General features: G+C 33.0%; 1 long non-coding RNA gene across 3 annotated transcripts; it reads right to left on the reverse strand.

The window, feature by feature from the left end:
• Nucleotides 1–6,015: 6,015 nt before the first annotated feature.
• LOC131628282 (uncharacterized) lies at nt 6,016–8,198 on the reverse strand. 3 transcript variants are annotated; one of them, XR_009291728.1, is made up of 4 exons: nt 8,032–8,198; nt 7,769–7,884; nt 6,807–6,904; nt 6,016–6,527 (listed from the first exon to the last, which is right to left on the reverse strand). It is a non-coding gene; the product is annotated as an uncharacterized LOC131628282 (long non-coding RNA). The 3 variants fall into 3 exon arrangements; XR_009291727.1 differs by having other exon boundaries at nt 6,016–6,904; XR_009291729.1 differs by having other exon boundaries at nt 6,016–6,904; nt 8,061–8,179.
• Nucleotides 8,199–20,868: the final 12,670 nt, after the last annotated feature.

Genomic DNA, 20,868 nt, shown 5'->3' on the forward strand with positions numbered 1-20,868 from the left:
GAAACACCGGTAGACGGGATCATAGAACTGAACCAGAGTTTTGAGAAGTCCTTCATCAACATGAGTGTTCAAGATAGGCAAAAGCTTTCCATGGCTTTTCCTAAAATCAGAAGGATCTTGTACAAAAGACGCTAACTCTTTCAGTCTTTCCACGTTAGGCTCTTTGAAACCGTACCTCTTGGTATACCTTTTTACCCACTCCATAACCTAATCCTATAATGTTTGCAAAGAAAATTCTCTAATTGTTTGGAAAAAATCATGTTTTTATGGGAAAAGATGGATTTTTTTTGAATGTATGAATGCATGGATGCGTGGATGCCACATATTCAAACATGGTAAAGCAAACATGGTGCGACAAACATGGTAGCGCAAACATGGTAATTCAAACATAACTCTACAAACATGGTAACACAAACACGGTACACACAAGTTCAACGGTCCAGCGTCACGAGCATGAGGTCAGAGAACCAAACATGGGATAGTTCTAGTTAATCACCTGCAAAACATGTTCTACTGATACGTCAGAGTCTACATTTTTCTTTCGGATATTACCGGCTTTCCACAATTAAACTCATGAGCCAGCAATATTCTCAAGAAAAACTCGTCTGAGTGTGGTTCTCCGCATGACAACTAATCCAAGTCTTCACCTGAATAGTTTCTGCACCACAACCTAATAAGGCCAGGATGGGTTGGGGTTCTACGGTCTCTCAGCTTCTACAGTTCAATGAAAGCAACAATGTCTTCGCAATTAACTCGCTAAACATATATTACAAACAAGGAACCTCCACTGAGCGGAAGGATTCTCACGTGCGCCTGCACATGACTATACCCTCCACCTAATTTCTTATGTGTACTTAATCCGGGTTAGGATTTGTCCATAATGTATCACTTGTAACAGAACCACATAAGTAACAGAACCAAAACCACACATATAACAAAAAATGAAATGAAAAATAAAGTAAATAGAATTAACCCTTCCTTTGGAAACAAGAAAAAGATGGTCCCCAGCAGAGTCGCCATTTTTCTGTCGCGGGCGAAAAACCGTTTTGTTCCTCTTTTTTGTGGGATGAGACACCTGATGCCTTCTTTGGGCTCGAGTGCTCATAAAAAATGATTTTTCTTTCGTACCGACCAAACTTTTTATTATTTCCAAAGGAGGAAAAGGAAAAAAGCTGCAATAACCTAAAAGTGGGGGGGAGAGATCTTGGGTAAGAGGGTTGGTTATACGAAGGGAAGGTATTAGCACCCAACGTATCTATAGTACTCTATAGGTTTCTTTGCTTTGTTTTTCATTCCATTCTTGTTGAGAGGTTCTTGTGAAATAGGTGGGACCTAAGGTGTTTGTTTGATTATGCTCGCAAAGATCATCGCGATCCTCTGCATACATATCCCTTAGAGGGAATCAGAGCATCTGTAGCTCGGGGTCTACGGGTGCTAAGGTTTGAATGGTTTTTTTTGTTTTGTTTTGCTCGCCAAGGATCGACCTTGTGCCTACGTATTCTCAAAGGGATGTTGAGAAAGTCAGAGCAATCGTAGTTCCCACTTATGCTAGTGGAAGCAAAGGAAAATAGACAAATGTCGTCTAAATGCTAGATGTATCTAATCTATATCATCACATACATCTGTTTGATTTGTTTGAAAATCTTTTCATTATAAGCCCGGGGCCATGCCACTTAGGGTGCTTAGAATGATAAAGATGTTTTTGTTTGTTTAACCAGCCTTGTGGCAAAAGTTTCAATGAAGTCAGCCTTGTGACAAAAACTTTGATTAATCAGCCAGCCTTGTGGCAAAAGTTTCAATGAAGTCAGCCTTGTGACAAAAACTTTGATTAATCATCCAGTACGGTGGTAAAACAGTTTGATTGATTAGCCAGCCTTGTGGCAAAAAGAAGTTTGATTGATTGATTGATTGTTTGTGATGATATAGAAGGGATACTCCTAGCATAGAGATGAAAAATGTCTAATCTCCTAGGGTATTTGTTTTGGATATTGGGGATGCTTATAAGAAGCCCGTGGGTCCTTGTACGAAGCCCAAGAGGAGGCTATCCGAGGGTCCTTGCATTGTAAGCCCAAGAGGAGGCTATGGGAGGGACAATCCAGGGTCCTTGTATTGTAAGCCCAAGAGGAGGCTATGGGAGGGTCACTCGTTTGTACAAAGCCCAAGGGGAGGCATGGTATAGTTGGTTTGAGCTCTTAGAGCGATTTCACCGGGAAACCATACTCTATGTCCTAACCTAAACTAGTGGAGATTCTTTGCACGAAGCCCAATAGGAGGCTATGGGGAACCTAGTGTTGTGCTAAGTTGAACAAGCATATAACACAATCACAAGTATGAACAAGTACGAACAAACATGAACAAGTACATGAACAAATATGAACAGTTATATATATGACAAAGTGTGTGTATATAATGGAGTTTATGAAGGAAATATACCTGTAAGCATGATCCATTTGTATACACGGGGCTCGGGACTTACACTCGGAGAGAAGTCCACTTGAATTTATTCAAAGCTATGTAAACAGGTATTTACAAAGGGGCTTGGGACTTATACCTACATGGAGGCCCATGGTATTTTGGGAAGATTTAAAGAAACCTTCATTTTGGTTTGTTATTCAAAGTTTAAAAAAACACATTGATTGAGATATGTACAAAAGGCGTACAATGAAATACCTAATTTCATGTACTGGAATGGGTATGTACAAAAGGGGCTTGGGACTTATACCTACATGGAGGCCCATGGTATATTGAAAAGTTTTGAAGTTTCTTTGAAGTTTTGTTGTTTTGAAGATGATTTGAAAATTGTTTGAAAAGATTTTATTTTGAAGAAAGTTTTATTGTTTAAAAAAACTGTACAAAAGGAAAAGAAAATGGGACTTACACTCTCTAATATTCGAGAGGCCCCTGTTTTATTTTCATAAAACAGGGTGGATGGTTTTAAAAAAAGATGTGAGATTTATTGTTTTAAAAACTGTTTGGAAGTAATTTGGAAAAAGTTTTCTGTTTAAAAAAACTGTACAAAGAAAAAGAAAAGGGACTTATACTCTCTAATATTCGAGAGGCCCCACATCGTTCTGAAAATCAATTGATCAATTAAAAAGATTTAATCAATAGTTTCCTTTTGAAAATCAAAAAGAAATGGTTTATCGTTTTGAAAAGAATCGCGATCGTTCGCTTTAACATGATTTGAATTTGACAAAAGTCAACTTAATTAAGTTAAAATCAAATTTTAATGCTTAATTAAGACCTAAGTGATTAGGGTTTGATCACAAAATAATTACAAATGATTAAGTTTGAAAATCAAATGAAAAATAATATTTTAAAGTATTTAAAAACATTTAAAAACATGTCATTTTAAACCTATTTAAAAATGTATCAAATAAATATTTTTTGGTGATTTTTTTTTGGTATTCATAAAATATGTATATTAAATAAGAAGTGTTCAAAAAATGAAGAAAAAATAAGTTGATTTGATTAGTTAAATTAATTAATGAAGTTTGTTAAAAAATGAAAGAAAAATAGTGTTTAAAAAAATGGTTTTGTCTCCACAAGGACTTGAACTCGCGCCCTCTCTCTCACCAGCCAAAACACTTACCAACTGAGCCACGCTTGTGGCTTGTAATACATACGCCTTCAGTTCATTATATTTTAAAACCAATGTTTGAATTTCCCAAACCAAATCTGGCGCCAAGAACACAACCCTAACTGAATTTTGAATTCCTTCAAATCTGTGTTGTTTTGATCGATCAAAGGGTCTATCTCACTCGGTTTTTCACGAGGAACATGATGATGACCTTTAATTTCATTTATTTTCACTCTAAGGGGGTCAATTTTCGCATGAACATGAAGAACCCTAAAACTGAATTTGATCGTGAAATCGTGTATGTGCAAGTTATGATGCAATTGATTGAGGGTTAATGATCCTCATGTGTGCAGAAATGAGATGGTATGTTCATATTTCATTTATGATGCGTGGAGAGTAGAGTTTGAAGTTCAAGTGCACTTACCTCAAAAACGGCCAAACTGAGAATTGGATTTTGATCTGGAGGTGTTACAGATGCTTTGTATCAATCTGAATAGCTTCTATGATGATTATGGAAGGTGTCTGGATGTCTGGAACAAGTTGAATTCGTCTGAGCATAGTCATGGGACCCGATCTGCAGTTGCTTGGAGTGAGGATCGAATCTGATGATGGAGGTGTTTCAGGTCATGGATGATGATTGGTATAGCTCATATATGATATATGGAATGTGTTTGAAGCATTAGTTTGGACAGAAATGAGCTTGTGTGGATTTTGGCATGATAAGGCTCATTTGATGTTCATATGGAGGTTGAAAAGTGAATCTGAGTTTTGGGGTGATTTGGGGTGTGTGAGTGGTTCAAACACATCCCATATGATGTTTATGAGTTGTTAGAACCATCACTTTGGCCATAACTTCAATGATTTGGAGGTTGAGTTTTCTACCTCTTTGAAAACTATGAAACTTGTAATTCAAGAAAGAAGAGAGAAAACCTATAATTGTGAGGTTTTGGTGTGAATTGAAGAGTGATTTGCACCTCTATTTATAGGCCAAAGTTTCTGAATACAAAGCTCTTGCAAGTTGATCAAGAATGATGATTTGGCTTAAGAGATAAAATGGAATCTTTCACATTAAATGCAAATGGTTAAAAGTGACTTAACCATGGTTATTTCTCAAGCTTCTTATCCTCTTCCATTCTGATCTCAAATCAGAAAATATCTACCAATTATTGCTTCTATGCATCATTACTTGGATCATTTGGCAAATTGGTTCATAACTTAGTAAAAATGGCATGTAATTTCAAGTGAAAAGTTCACTAATGTCAAAATTCAAAACCATGGCTACACTCCATATTTTTTCATGCTCTTGGACATTTTGGAAAGCTCATATTACACACTTCAAAACCCTAGTTAAAAGTTTCTTCAAGATCCTTAAGGAAGTGGGTGAAAAAGATCCATGAACTTTGAAGAAAATGAAGTTTTAAGTGAAATTTTCATAAGATACCAACTTTGAACCTCCATTTCTCTTAAATGGTTGATCTTATGGAAAAAATTTATATGTGTCAAAGTTGTTTATTGGATCAAAATCTACAACTTTCATGTTGGAAGTTTTTTTCAGTTTGTAGGTGAAATTTTGAGAAATTCCCTTTCAAAGTTTGGAAAAAACCATTGAAAAACACTTAGAAATTTTTCTAAGTATGAAAAGTCAAACTTTGACTTTTTGATTCTTGATTGATTTTCTTGATTTTTCTTGATCAAATGACTTCATATATCATATATTGATGATTCAAAACTTCAAAAGTCATGGTTGACCAAAATTTCCCCAAAAGTCAATGGTGATCTTGTACAGTTGACTTTTTCAGACGAATCGCGTTTCTGGAGTTTTTAATGAAACAGGCTATCCTCATCAAATGAATGGTATGAATGGATCACATTGAAGCATTAGAGGATATTGATCCATGGATTGAGTTGTGACACCATGTCTTGATTAAAAAGTCAGTTATTCAGTGAATTAGGTAGAAAAACCCTAATTGTCGACCAGATGAAATTGATGACTGTGGATCTTGAATTGAGATGTAATCTCCATTGGATATTGTCATAGGGATTATTTGAGGATGATTGAAACCTTTGATTGACTTCCTGGGGGTTTTTAGGGTTTCCCAAATGTGATCCCTGATTTCAGTCCCTGATAGTTCAAAACTCTGATCTGAGGATTTGTCTGATCAGTCTTTGTGTAGGAGATGTTATGAGCCAATGGATTAGGTCAAAATGATGCACTTGAGGTCTTGATATCATGTCCCAAGCCATTAGGTCAAATTCTGAGCAAAAGTCAGGAGTATGCTATCTTCAGGCAAAACCCTAATTCAGTCGATTCAAAGCTGTTGAGCTTGTTGAAGTGAATCTCTGAGGACCAAATGTTGATTGTTGATGAAGATGATTCATTTGAGATGAAGGGAGAACAAAACCCTAGTTGATTGTTACTTGTACTGATGAGTGATTTCCTGATCAAATCCTGCTGAGTCACAAGTAGCAAACACAAGCTATGCAATTTGTTAGAGATGCAAATGATGCATATGCAAATGATATGAGGTGGTATCTTAGGTCAAAAATTGGGGTATGACACTTCGTTTGACATATTTTTCAACTCTCGTGAAGCTTCCCTAATGCAAAATGTTAATCAATATAAGCATAAATATTACCTCAAATATATCTCAAAGAAAAAGAACATAATATCTTTAAACGTAAAAGTCCAACGATCCATAGACTATATAGAAGAAAATATCATAAAATGTTACTCCAAACCTAATAAATCACATGTGAATATGAATATGAATGTCTTGATATCTTCCTGAGTTAAATTTAAACCAAAGTGACCATTTACCTAGTATAAAAATTAGTAGCACACTCTAAGTATAAAATGAATAAGACTTTCTATAACACAAAGCTTGAGACTCTGTCTTCTTTATCTCATAATAATGCATATGTCAAAGAAATTGATTATTGTCATTCCCTGAAAGAAATTTCAATCAGTAAGAGTGTTATAGAGAAATAGATAAAAAAGAAAATACACATAAACACTTTCAATCATTAAAACTAGATCCAACTCATACATTAGACATTTTCTATCAATCACAGGTGTTGATTTCCATCAATATAATGCATATTGTTTGTGAACTTGAACTAAGACTGAGTTTCACAAACTATGACATATTTCATAGTGAGTCTCAAGAAATAAAAAAATTTTTCTAGCAGTGGCATTTATATTCTGTCAAATTTAAAAGACACATACCTTTTTCAACAAACTAACATATGAGAAATCACCCAACTAAGCTCGTCACCGATAAAGTACCAATAGCCTCTAATCGCCATGGAGAGAAAACAGGGCATCTAGAGAGAAAACAGAGAAATATATAATGGTTACCATAGTGAATAAAAGACGAATATCTTATTACCATTAGGGGTGGAAATAGGCTGGGCCGAGATAGGCTTTGCCAAGCCTAAGCCTGGCCTGTCAAAAAAACTGAAGCCTAAGCATGGCCTGTGGCCTGTCGTAGGCTTATTTTTTAGGCCTGAGTCTGGCCTTTTCGAGGCCTGGTTAGCCTGTTAGCCTATATAAAAGCCTATTTGTTTTAGACATATGTATATTTGCAATTAAAATAATTTTTAAATAGACTAACTAACTAAAAGATCAAGAAACTAAAAATTTGTTTGCATTGACTTATTTTAACTTACCTCTTAGCATAATTTTTACAAAGACTAGAGAACTTATGAAAACAATGTTGATAAGATGTTTTCATCTTATTTTTACAAGTTCTTCAAGATAACCAAATTTTATTTATGTATTTTAATTCAATGTATAAAACATAATATAATGATATTAAAAAAGTATTCATATTTATTTAAATAGGCCGGCCTGGTAGGCTTAAAAGGCTTCTTTTAGGGCCTAAGGCCTAGCCTTTTTAACTAAATAGGCTTATAAAAAAGCCTAGGCCTTTTCTATTTAAAAATAATGTGTGGCCTGGCCTGAGCCTATATAGGCTAGCCTGTAGGCCCCTGTTATCGGCCTGGCCTATTTCCACCCCTAATTACCATAGAGAAATCTTTACAAAAATAAATATACTACTACCATCCTGGAAATAGAAAAATGAAAAGGAGGAAAAAAATTAAAAGAAATAATCCTCTAAAGTTAACTATTGAAAACAAATTCAGATGAAAAGTGAATCAGTTAGTAAAAATTATAAAACAACCTACATAATAATAAATTGAAAGTTTTATACTCCAACTAACTTCATCAATCTCACTCCAAGAGTTTCCAAGGTTTTAACCCTTACATTCAACATCGTTTTCCATTAACACATCTAATGTCACTGAATAAACAAAACAAGCACAAATCAAAACTTTTTAATTAACCATAATCTTATTCACACGAAGCATTGAGTTTGAATTTAAAAAAATACTAGTTTAAAAGACGAAAAAAAACCAAACATCCATAGAATTAGTGAAATTAATGTAACCTTAGTGACGTGAAGGAAGGAGCGATTACCGGTGTTGGGTTGCGGGAGAGATGGTGGGCGAGGGCGAAGACGATAGGGTTGGAGGGGATTAACGAGATCTGTAGTGAAAGAGACGATACATGACAAAGTTTATTTTGTTTTTAGGTTTAGATCTGGGGTTTGGAATTAGTGGCTGAAACAATACTGTACATGATTTTTGCAGTTTTGCATTTTTATTTTAATCATTATGAAATTGATTCTTCAATAATTAAATATTTTAGTTTTCTTTAAGCTTAATATAAACAATACATACAAATTATATAAACCTAATCTAATATACACCAATTTTATGTATAGTAAAATAAAAGAACAAACACTAAACATTTTTTCTTTTTTCATTTTTTTAATTAAATAAACTTTTGATAATTCATTTTATTTAAATTAAAATAATAATTTTAAAGTTTAAAATTTATTTCAACAATATCTACATTTAAAATTGTGTGGTATATATTAAAATAATTTTTTTATTTGAAATTTCTCTTTTAAAATAAAAACTAACATTAAGCTTTTAATATAAAATTAATCAATCCCTTATAACAAACCCACAAAATATGGAACAACTATACTAAACTATTGAAAGTATTATAAGGATGAAAATCTACAAATAAGTTTTATAAATATACTTATACTATACAGTTAAATATAAATTATTACAGGGATAAAATCTCATCCACACATGATGGTTGCACGTATATAATCCATGTGCATACCTAAATTCCCCGGTTTGAGCTTTAGAATGCCATTATTTTTTAAAAAGCATATTTAAAATTTAAAATCGTTTAAATTTAATAATAAAAAACAAAAGACACGCTTTAGGACTAAAAACTATAAAAAAGCGTTAGGGACTCGGATAGGGGTTCGAACCCAGTATTGTCCAAATAAATATATAACAACAAAAATTAAGTGAAAAAACTACTAGTAATACCCACATTCTAAAAGCGTGGCAGAAAGTTTAGGCCACGCTTTGAACCTGTTGTTTTCTAGATAAGAAATGACCGCTGATCAAAACCGTAGGTTAAAGTGAATTAGCTACGGTTCTATAATATCCACATTTTTAAAACCGTAGTCGTGACTGGTTAGGCGACAGTTTTCATCAAAATATGTCAACGTGTAAAAACCGCGGCCTATACAATTTTAGGCTACGCTTTTTCAGCCGCTGTCTATACTTTCGTTGCCTAAAGTCAAAAATGTTGTAGTGCTATGTTCTATAGATCCAAATACCTTCAAATGACTCAAGCTAGGCTTCAAACTAGACCAACATTCTTATGGAGTAATTCCTTCTAGGTTCTTCGTCAAACATTCGTTCAAAATATATGTTGCGGTCGACATTGTTTACCCTAAAACTCTTAAGGTAAATTCCTGCCTTTCGACATACTTCTCACCATATTCTTGATGGTTCGATTCTTTCTATCTGGAGTTCCATTCTATTGTGGAGTGTAGGGTGGCACCATCTCATGCACAATTCCTTCTTTCTCACATAACATGTCGAAGTCTTTCGACACATATTCTGCACCACCAACAATTCTCAAAACTTTGAGCTTTCGACCATTTTGTCTTTCGACCATCAATTTAAACTTGACAATTACCTCAATCACTTCACTTTTCTTCTTAATCAGATAAGTCCATAATTTTCGATTGAAATCATCTATGAATGTAACAAAGTATTTGTTACCTCCATTCGAATCCACTTGGATAGGACCACATACATTAGAGTATATGATTTCGAGAATAGCCTTCGACTTACTTCTTGCATCCTTGTTGAAGCTATTCTTGTGCTGCTTCGCCTGCACACATTCCTCACATACCTCATTTGGAATGTCGATTTTTGGAAGACCATTTTTTCAAGAAAATATTTTGAGGGATTAAAAACGAAATTTGAAGTATTTAAAAGGACTACAAACACAATAAATATATATATATATATATATATATATATATATATATTTATTTATATATATATATATATATATATATATATATATATATAGGGAGGAGATCATTTGACACTGGTATCAAAATATTAATTTTGACACCAAATCACCAAATCCTACCCCTTTATTTTTAACAATTCAAAGGTTAAAATATATTTTCTTAAAAAACTCATGTGTTAGTTATAAGTGGGTGTATCTTAACCTTTAGATTAATAATACCGGTGTCAAATGATATATATATATATATATATATATATATATATATATATATATATATATATATATATATATATATATATATATATATATATATATATATATATATATATATATATATATATATATATATATATATATATATATATATATATATATATATATATATATATATATACTACATTTAACTTTTGCAACAAAAGTTAGTTAAATTAATTAAATGACTTAACAACTTTTATATATAAGATTTCTTTTTCACTTACTTATTTTTCGGTTGGTATAGTTTTGGAAATATTTTTTTTAATAATAAATAATAATAATTCCTTTTTTATTGCCCATCACCCCCTCTTCCACCTACGAATCGTGCCTACTATATGGAAACAGTCATCATGTGAACTCATTTTTATTGCCTCTAAGCATCAAACTGATTGCATCAATCACACAAAGCCAACCAAAATTAGAAGCACCTGCATGCATAATATATATAGAATTTAAAGTAAATAACTACCATATGAAAATTCCTAGTCTGACACTAGAAGAAATTGATAGATAACCAAATAATTTGACTATATAATATGTATAATTGTTTCTATTTTTAACATTGTGGCGTGTAGCATTTATTGACAGAAGGGTGCATGAAATTGATAGATAAAATTAATTAATATTTAAATTTTTTTGAAACTCACATTAATATTTTCTTAAATTAAATTTGATACTCAAATGTTTCTTATGTTAATAGTGAACACTCATATTATTGATTTCTAGACTATTTTGTTGTGTCAATTTCGATTTCTAGATTAATTTATGTCTACTTATAAAACCAATGTCACTGTCATTATTCATCTAACTTACTTTCTAAGTGTTCTGTCAACTCATCTACTCCGCAACAAAAAAATAGACTTACGAAAGTTTTTTCTATTTTTTTCAATTGCAGACTAGATTGGTGACAGAAAACTTAGAAAAGTGCAATTAGTTGGATAATAATGTCAACTTTGGTTAAATTAAGTAGTCAGAAAAGATTTATTAAAAACAAAATCTACAAAATCTACACAACTGCAACGTACATAGAAAACTTTTATAACTATTTACATTAGCTTGCATTCTTATGGTCTGAAAATATGGCAATACTTGCACAATGTCGTCGTTCCTTATTTCTTTATATCAACGAACACCACTCTCTTCAATTTCGATACTGTTGTTCTTCTTTCTTTGTGTCAATGAAAATTCACATACACAGCAAAGGAAATACAAAAACCATAAACAATAAATTGGATGGTTTTTAATAAATTGCAACAAAGAAAAAGCAAAAATCAATTGAAAGAAAAAGCATCATTTTGTATTCTCTACCAAATAACATGGTTAATTGAAATATGAAAAATTTGAAATCTAGAATAGAAGTAGGGGAAGTGGTCAATTTATATATCCTGTTAGGCTAGGGCTTTGAACAAGTATGCGCTATGCTAGAATAAAGCCATAATTTCTTGTTCAACACCGCATATTTCTCAAAACATTTGAAAGAGCTAACAATAAGAGAGAGAGAGGGAGAGTTAAACGGTGAGAAATAATAGGAGAATTTTATTACATGTTCTCTCACATTCTATTTATTTAGGTTAAAATCACTTAACGGTTGGTTACCTGGAGGTCCAAATAGGAATTTTTGTTACATGATCTCTCACATTCTATTTAGTTTTTGTAACTCATTCCATTGTTCGTTCAATAAATAATTCACGTTGACAAATGAAAAAGTTCTAAGAAAAATTACAAAGGCCATTATTTTAAGGAAAATTAACTATACTAGATGTTCGCCACTGAAATGCACGAAATAACAGTACATCGTTTTGTGAGATATATTTTTAATAATAAATATAATTTTAAAAAACAACTTAAAAGAAATTAAAATAATTGATCATAAATGTACGTGTCATATTGCTTTCAACATCCAATTTTCTCTTTTAATAAATAGACAAATTTTATTAAAGACAATTAAATTTAAATGAGCAGTTTTGTTATAAATTAACACAAGCAATATAATATAAGAGTAGAGATATGTAATAAATAGAAAATCAATGTGAGATCTCCTAATTGATAAGACATATGTAATAAATAGAAAATAAATGTGAGATCTCCTAATTGATGGACATTCATAATCATGTCATTTATAACACTTTCCCTTGGATGTCCATTAAGAATCTGTCTCGTTAAAACTTTATTTGAAAAATTCACTGGAAAAAATCCTAGTGAAGAAAAAAGAGTACAACATTCTTAGTGAGGGAACTACCTCGATACTAATCAATACAACTTATTACAAATACCGAAGAAAATTATTTGGGAGAGAATCACATCTAATATTCATAATTCTTTCCATTGGATGTTCGTTTAGGATATGCTCGTTAAAACCTTACTAGAAAAAACTCAATGGCAAAAATCTAGTGAAGGAAAAGGAGTACAATATCTTTTAAGATTAATTCATTTCTCCTTCTCAGCTGGAAGGATTAATCAAATTTGTTGGATGTTTATATCACCATTCTTCTAGAAATCGTGAGTGAAAAAGAACTTTTGAAAAAGAACTTTTGAGTGATGCATGCAATATTATCTTCATACATGGTCGATGTATGTGTTTTTCCAAAAGACCAACCGCAAGTATTTTGTATATGTTGGATTAAGGATCTCAACGAAAAACATTCTTCACTTGCCTCATGTGGTGCTAAAAGTTTTGCAAGTTATTTTTCCGCAGGGCCTCCCCTACAGTATCGTCACCGTAGTAGAGTTTAAACACCAAGTTCGGGATGGAGTGGTGTGGTTCCTCTACGCCTAGGACACTAGAATAGGGAACCCTAAATCAAATAAAGACACGAGAGAAAAGCATATTGTCTTTTCATTGTGAGTGTGAGCTACTCATTCTAGAGTGGAAAGGACACCAAAGGCCTCTGCCCTTCCACCCCTAATACTCTCTAAGTAGTCATTTAATTATATTCTCTATGTACTATACTGTTTTTTGGATATATAAATTCATTATTTGCTCAAAAAAACAAAAAAAAGACACAATTTGTCTATAATAATCCAAAATTCATGCACTTAACTATGATGTTCATGCTAAAGCACTAATGGATAGTTATAAAGTTACATACCAAAAAACTGATACCAGAGTTCAAATATTATCACCATACTAGGACATAACTGAAAACTTTTAGAAAAGCCATTAGTAAAAAGAAACATTATTTTTCCTTTTTAAGATCTTTCATAAGCTTGGTGGACGATAAACTTTTAGAAAATCCATTAGTAAAAAGAAATATTATTTTTCCTTTTTAAGATCTTTCATACCGCAAATTTATTGTATATAATATATAAATAGTCATCAAATAGAATCTTCGCACCCATAACTTTGAGACAGTTGTACAAATTAATCAGACATTATATCAGATTCATTGTAGCTCACCCTCATTTGATACATTATTAGTAAAATGGAAAGGAAAAACAAAGGCATGATTAATATTAGCCCATGACAATGATAGAAACGATTAGGAAAGTGCAATATAATGAACAAACTTTCTCTCCTCATTTTCACAAAAAACGACCAATAACAAGTTCGTAAGCATCTTATTCTTCTCTCTTCATCAACATAATGAACAAACTTTTCCATACTTACACTTCACCCTACACAATTGACTCTTCTTGAAAAAAACATGCTACCACTTTTCATACTCACCTAGCAGCAACAAACATGACTAGTGTCGAAACCGGCATTTCACATCCAAACCGCAAAAGTTAACAACCACAACATAAGCTTCATGTTTTCCATTTCACCGTTAGAATAACCAGATTCGTCAGTTTCCTCAGTTCTTCACCAAATATCTCACGGTTACACCATACACTCAAAAGGCCCCACAAAAATTGACCTCAAAGCCGGGTACGTTGCCATCGCCACCACAGACATAACCATATCCTCCATACAAACCTTTTTCTCACCATTGTTAATCTTCTTCCACCATTAAAGAACAACACCATGAGCATGACCATTCCACGACAACATCAAAACCACATTACTATGAACCAACTACGTAACACCGTGTGAAATCCACCATGAAAACATTCTAAAACAACCACGTAATCTGCTGCAACAACAACAAAGCATCCACCTCAAACACTTTCAGCCTCTTATCATCTCACCATACGACACAATAATTTCAAAACCGCTTCACAACAACAACACAGCGACGCTTCGCAATAACAACACCACGACATTTTGCAACAATGTCAAGCCTTATAATACAATAATGTATGAACTTAGTTCAATCAAAAAATATTTCAAGACAGATAAACAAAAGAACTTAGTTCAGTTATTCTATCGAACACTTGACATGCAAGTACGAAACAGTAAATATGTTAGAAAATTTGGTACTGATTGACAAACCAGAATTGAACAACAATCACACAACAGTAATCAATGAATATAGAAGAAAGAAGATTGTAACCGATAGGATCTTCTACTTGGCGATGGTGAATTCAGCGGTAGCAGCTTTCAAGAATGGAGTTAGATGGAGAAGAAACCAAACCACAATCGCTTCTTCCACCGAGATAGTGGAAGGAAGAGCCCGGACAGCCTCCCGTCCTCGCCAGGCATTAGCTTTGCCTATGGTATCAACCTTATAATGTTTTGACGGAGTTATGCCTAGGCTGTCAATAGTAGGATCATAATCAGTAGTTGCAGAGACAGGTTCCTACATTGACATTTTAAATAGTTTTATATCACAAAAAAACTGCCATACTTACAAAAATTCAAGTGGATTAATAATAAAACAAAAGTTCTTACGTTTAGCTTCATTATCCCTGAAGCCAAACACATATTATGCAAAGTTTTTAGGGTGTGCAGAAGTCCAGATCTTTTTCGATTTGGTGTTCTGAAGGTGTGCGGCGGTGCGAAAGGTTGATAACAGTGAATCAGTGGAGATTTAGAGGGAGAAGCATTGCGGTTGTGCGGGAATGGAGAGTGAAAGAGGTGAGTGGTAGCAATGAAGAGTCTGAGTCCAAGTAAGTAGAGTGGCAAAGGAAAAAAATGATTATTCAAATTTCAATAGGACCTTTGGTGTAAACAATACATTGAGACACGTAAAATCCGAAAGAAATGGTGAAAATCAATAATCATTATGGGTCTAGCTAATTAATTTTGTTGTAGCGTGTTTAGACAAATTTAACCTTGTAACTAGATGCATTTAAACATGAATTAAATAAGGGTTACCAGTGATTTCCATAGCATAACCTTTTATTAGTTAGAATATTAGATTGATATTAAATTATAATTTAATTAATTTATAAAATAAATGTGAAAAAAATTATTTGCTAGACTTTAATTTTTTATTAGTTTTTATTTAATTATACTTTCTAAAAATACAATATGTAACTCCCTAATGATTAGGTGTGGTAAAATAGGTCAAATTAGTTAGGCATTTTGTTTTGTCTGCACTTTAATGTGAGGTGGGTCAAGGGTTTAGGTCTGCGATTTCTAATGTGTTCGCCCCGCCCTTTTTTTTTTCCGGATGCAAACAATTGCATAATTTTTTGCATTTTTAGCCCTAAGAAGTATAGGGCCTGCTTGTCCGCCCTCAATATTCTGCTTGTCAAACAAAAATTTGTGTTATATATTCTTTTAAATATTCGTTTTCGGAAGCTTTTCCCGCCTCTCCCCTCAAAACTCCCCAAACATAGCCTTAGAGTATGTTGTAAGGTTGATAGGTAGCTCCTACAAGAGATGAAAAACTCTATGTATGTAGCTTTTGTGTGAGTATGAGATTCCTCTTCTCAACTTTAAAGTTTGAATACTTATAATGCATTGAGTTTGGACTCTAAGCCAATTGGAAATATCAACCATTATCGAGAGGATGAATGTATGAATAGTTAATCTACTATTATTTTGTAGAGCATGGTTCAATCCCACATGGCTTCTGCCGTACCATTACGAAATAGAGACACACCATTTGACCTTTTTCCCACATTAGATGACTTAGTCCATAAGAAGGCAACACATAGAATAAATATGCACTCGACCTAGAAAATGGACGACTAGAAAGATGCTATTGAAGAGATACCATATCCCATACATCTTCATCGCCCTTCATAGTCCCTTTACAAATATACTAATACAAGGTCCCTCAAGTACGAAAACTTGTAAAGGGAAAAGATGATTTGGTTTTACATTTATCATTATATATTAATAGACAAATATAGACATTAATAGAACACCAACGTTGATGATGAGGTTCTCTATTATCGCCAACAGTTTGTGATCAATAGTTGTTTGTATTTTTTAAAGTTCATACTTTAGTTATATTATATTTCACAAGTTCTTCATATTTGTCAAGTTCTAGATTTTGACAAGTGGTAGATATCAAAATATCCAAACAAGTGGTTATTAAGATTTTGTTATAGTGATATTGTAGGGAAAATAAAAAATTTTCCTAAAAAAACAAAAGAGACAAATGTGAAGTTTTTTATTTCATTTGAAACAGGAAAAAACTAGAGTAAATGATATTTGGAAGGTTTTATATTTGACAAAAAATAAAAATCATACATTGTTCATATTGGTTGTGAAGAAAAATAACGAATCAACCACTAAACAAAATATGGCCAACAAATGTGTTATGGACTTGTCCAATTGTTTCAATTGGCCCAATCCACTCTATGACCCAATAAGCATTGCCCAAACACACACTCCTTGCAAGAAAACGACTTCCCCTTCCTCCAGGCACAATCAGGGTTCAGCCGAGCACGCCGAGGCTCCGTCCTCGATAACGACTGGTTCCTCCGAGCACGACTAGTCAAGACCTAATCAAAGGTCCCCTATATTCTGGGCCGGAAATCACGCCTAAGCCAAAAGGGATCCTAGATCCAATCTACCCCATGAAAACATTTATAAATACCCCTTTATCCTGGAGGGCAATGTAATTCATTATTTCCACCTAATATCTCATACTTTCGGTTGTACCTTCGTTGTTCCTTCACTTACTTTGGCATCAGAGTGTCCTGTAGGTACAACCCCCTTTTTTCAACCATCACCAAAGATCAAGCTTATCGTTGCTAGCCACCTACTCAACCGGAGCGAACAAAATTGTTCAATTTTTGTATAACAAAGGGAGTTTTCCTCGCAGTACGAAGCTAACTGATCTCTGCATTTTATATCTCATTTTCATCATGATTAGTTTGTATTTAATTTTTATGCAAAGAACTCATAGAAATTTAAATTTCTACACTTTGTTTGCTAGATGTGTTTTTTTCTTTGCAATGACGAAATCTCAAATTCATCATGTTGTCGTACTTGTGTTTCCGACAATTTTAGAAATTTGATATCAATAAAATGACTCATGTTTCCTTGACGATTATGCAAAACAATAAAATCATAAAAAATTCTAAGTACCAATTCAGTAATTTTAAATTAAAAAAATTCAATTCAACTTATAACTTTAAAAGCAAAATTATAAACCATAAAAATAGTGTACAACCAAGGGCATGTTTGTATACGCCTTTACAAATCCAATCGCACGTTTGGGAAATGTCGCACCATGAAATAAAGAAGTTACAAAATGTAGCTTTTGGTCCAAACACATGTCCAGTATTTTTTCACCGCTAATCTAAACATGCCACTATTTATTATGAGATTTCATAAAAATGTAGTTAATCGGTTAATTTTAAAAAACTCATTAAATGGTTGAAGCCTAGGCAAAGCTCTTCGTTCAAATAGTTAGCTTAAAACTTGTGTAAAACTCTAAATCAAAGGTTAGAAGCCTAAAGATCTGTTTGGTTCAAACGAGGGGAGGAGATGAGAGGGATTTTAATGGAGGAAAGGGGATGGGAGAGGAGGTGAGGGATTTTTTTTAATCAGATAAGTGTTTGATTCAAAATAAGAGAGTGGAGATGATCGGAGAGATTTTAATTAAAAATATGTTTGGTTCAGGAGGGGAGGGAAGGAGTTTTATTAATAAATATTTATGATCTTATATAAGTGATATAATTTTTAAATATAAAAGATTCATAAATATTTTTTTGGTAATTAATTTTTTAATATTGAGAGACTAAAACGTTATAATTTACCATAATGTTAATAAATTGAGTACACTTTATTAAGATTATTAATCTCCGACACTAATGAAACTATATGCTCATAACAATTTTTAAATCGCGATGAATCATCTAACAAAACAAAAATACATAAAGTAAGTTATTATTAAAATTTAAAATTTAAAATTTTTAGTAAAATGAATATACTAAAAATATTATAAAGTGAATGATTTAAAACTTGATATAAAAGAAAATATAATAGGATAAATAAAAGACTTAGAAGAAATTTTTTGTCAATTCATGAACAATATAGATAATCACAAATAAAATAGTTAATATTTTAAATACTCTGAAATATATTAAAGTGTAAATAAAATTTTGATAAATGTCAAAAAATTATTATGTGATCAATCTTCAAATAAATGATTTTCTCATCTTGATGATTCATCTAATCTCATAAAATATTTATAAAATTAAATTATATGTAATATATAACTCATATACTAGAATTATAAATCGATATGTAATACAACACAACAACTTAAAAAACATTTACTTTATTACAAACAAAACAAAAAAACAAAATAAAACACATAAAACAATAAAAATAAACCTAGATTATAAAAATTTATTTGGCAATTTATGTCCTTTTTTTTTTTCAATAGCATAGTTTGCAAAACTACCTCGATTTGTTGTGCTGCTCTTATATACTCCATTGCCTCTTATGATATGAGACCAAGGCATAAATACCCAAATTAAGTGGTATAATAAGCATCATATTCATTACGGGTAATGTCCAACTCAGTTACAACTTAGACCACCCAAATTTCACGATATACAAACACCAAATACACTAGTACTAATTCAAAAATTGAATTATCATCATATGAATTTCATCAATAATTAAGATATAATTTACTTTCCAACTGTAATTACTACTTGAAAAAGGTATCTCAATGATCCAATAAGTCTTATGTATTGGGTTGGGTCGACATCATCTTCATCTGGGTTCTTCGACAGTTGCAATCTTGTTTCAGTAGGTGTCAAAGTCGAACTGCATTCTTCCATCTCAAATATCTTGATAATTTCACTTGCATATCTTCGCTGGTGCATCATCAAACCTCTACTACTCTTGTAGAATTTGATGCCAAGGAAATATGAAATGCCTCCCAGATCAGACATTTCGAACTCCTTGCTAAGATCTCCTTTGAAGTCTTCGATCTCTTTCTTGCAGCTACTTATTATCAGCAAGTCATCGATATAGAGACATAGTATAAGGAATTCACTATTGTTTCGTCTTACATATACTCCATGTTCATTTGTGCACTTCACAAATTCCTTCTCCCTTAGGAAACCGTCGATCTTCTTATTCCAAGCTTTTGGAGCTTGCTTCAGTCCATACAGGGCTTTATGCAGCCTGTACAACTTTCTCTCTTCGCCATGTCTCACAAACCCAACTGGTTGTGCAACATATACTTCTTCGTCTAAGGGCCCATTTAGGAATGCACACTTCACGTCCATCTGACATATGTGCCAACTGTTTATTTCTGCTAGACCAATAACCAACCAGATTATTTCGATCCTAGCAACAGGTGCAAAAACTTCATCAAAGTCAATTCCTTCTTTCTAAAGAAATAATTTTGCCACAAGCCTTGCCTTGTGTCGAGTCACTTCTCCTTTGGGATTACACTTCACCTTGTATACCCACTTCACATCAATTGCCTTTTTTGCTTGAGGCAATTCGACAAGTGACCAAGTATTGTTGTCTTCGATTGATTTCACTTCCTCATTAATAGCTTTCACCCACTTCGAATTCTTCAATGCCTCAGTTGCATTAATGGGTTCGACATATGCGTAGAAAGCGTAATGTACCAGCTCACCTTCGTCATTGACTACATACTCTGATGTAATCACACATTCTTGCAACCTTGCAGACATGTGTCTAGTTCTCTAAGGTCTGCTTGTATCTGGTTGATCTCTAACCTCCTCTTGTCGAACTTCTCTTTCGACTTGAGTTTCAGGTTCTTCTAGTAAGATTCCCACTGAATATTTCTAGACATTTTTCTATCCTATTCTTTAAGTTGATCTATCATCACGTCTCTGCTGATCATGACTTTCTTATTCACTGGGTCGAACAACTTGTAACCTCCAGGCGAATGATATCCTATTAGGATCATCTAACTCGACTTGTCATCAATTTTTCTTCTCAACTGATCTGGCATGTGTCTATGTTCTATAGATCCAAATACCTACAGATGACTCAAGCTAGGCTTCACACCAGACCGACATTCTTCTGGAGTAATTCCTTCTAGCTTCTTCGCCAGACATCTGTTCAGAATATATGTTGCGGTCGACACAGTTTCACCCTAAAACTCTTTAGGTAAATTCTTTCCTTTCGACATACTTCTCACCATATTCATGATAGTTCGATTCTTTCTATCTAGAGTTCCATTCTATTGTGGAGTGTAGGGTGGCAGCATCTCATGCACAATCCCGTCTTTCTCACATAACATGTCGAAGTCTTTCGACACATATTCTCCACCACACTTTCTCAAAACTTTGAGCTTTCGACCATTTTGTCTTTCGACCATCGATTTAAAGT

The sequence above is a fragment of the Vicia villosa genome, unplaced genomic scaffold (genome assembly GCF_029867415.1).
Source record: "Vicia villosa cultivar HV-30 ecotype Madison, WI unplaced genomic scaffold, Vvil1.0 ctg.000441F_1_1, whole genome shotgun sequence".
NCBI lineage: Eukaryota > Viridiplantae > Streptophyta > Magnoliopsida > Fabales > Fabaceae > Vicia > Vicia villosa.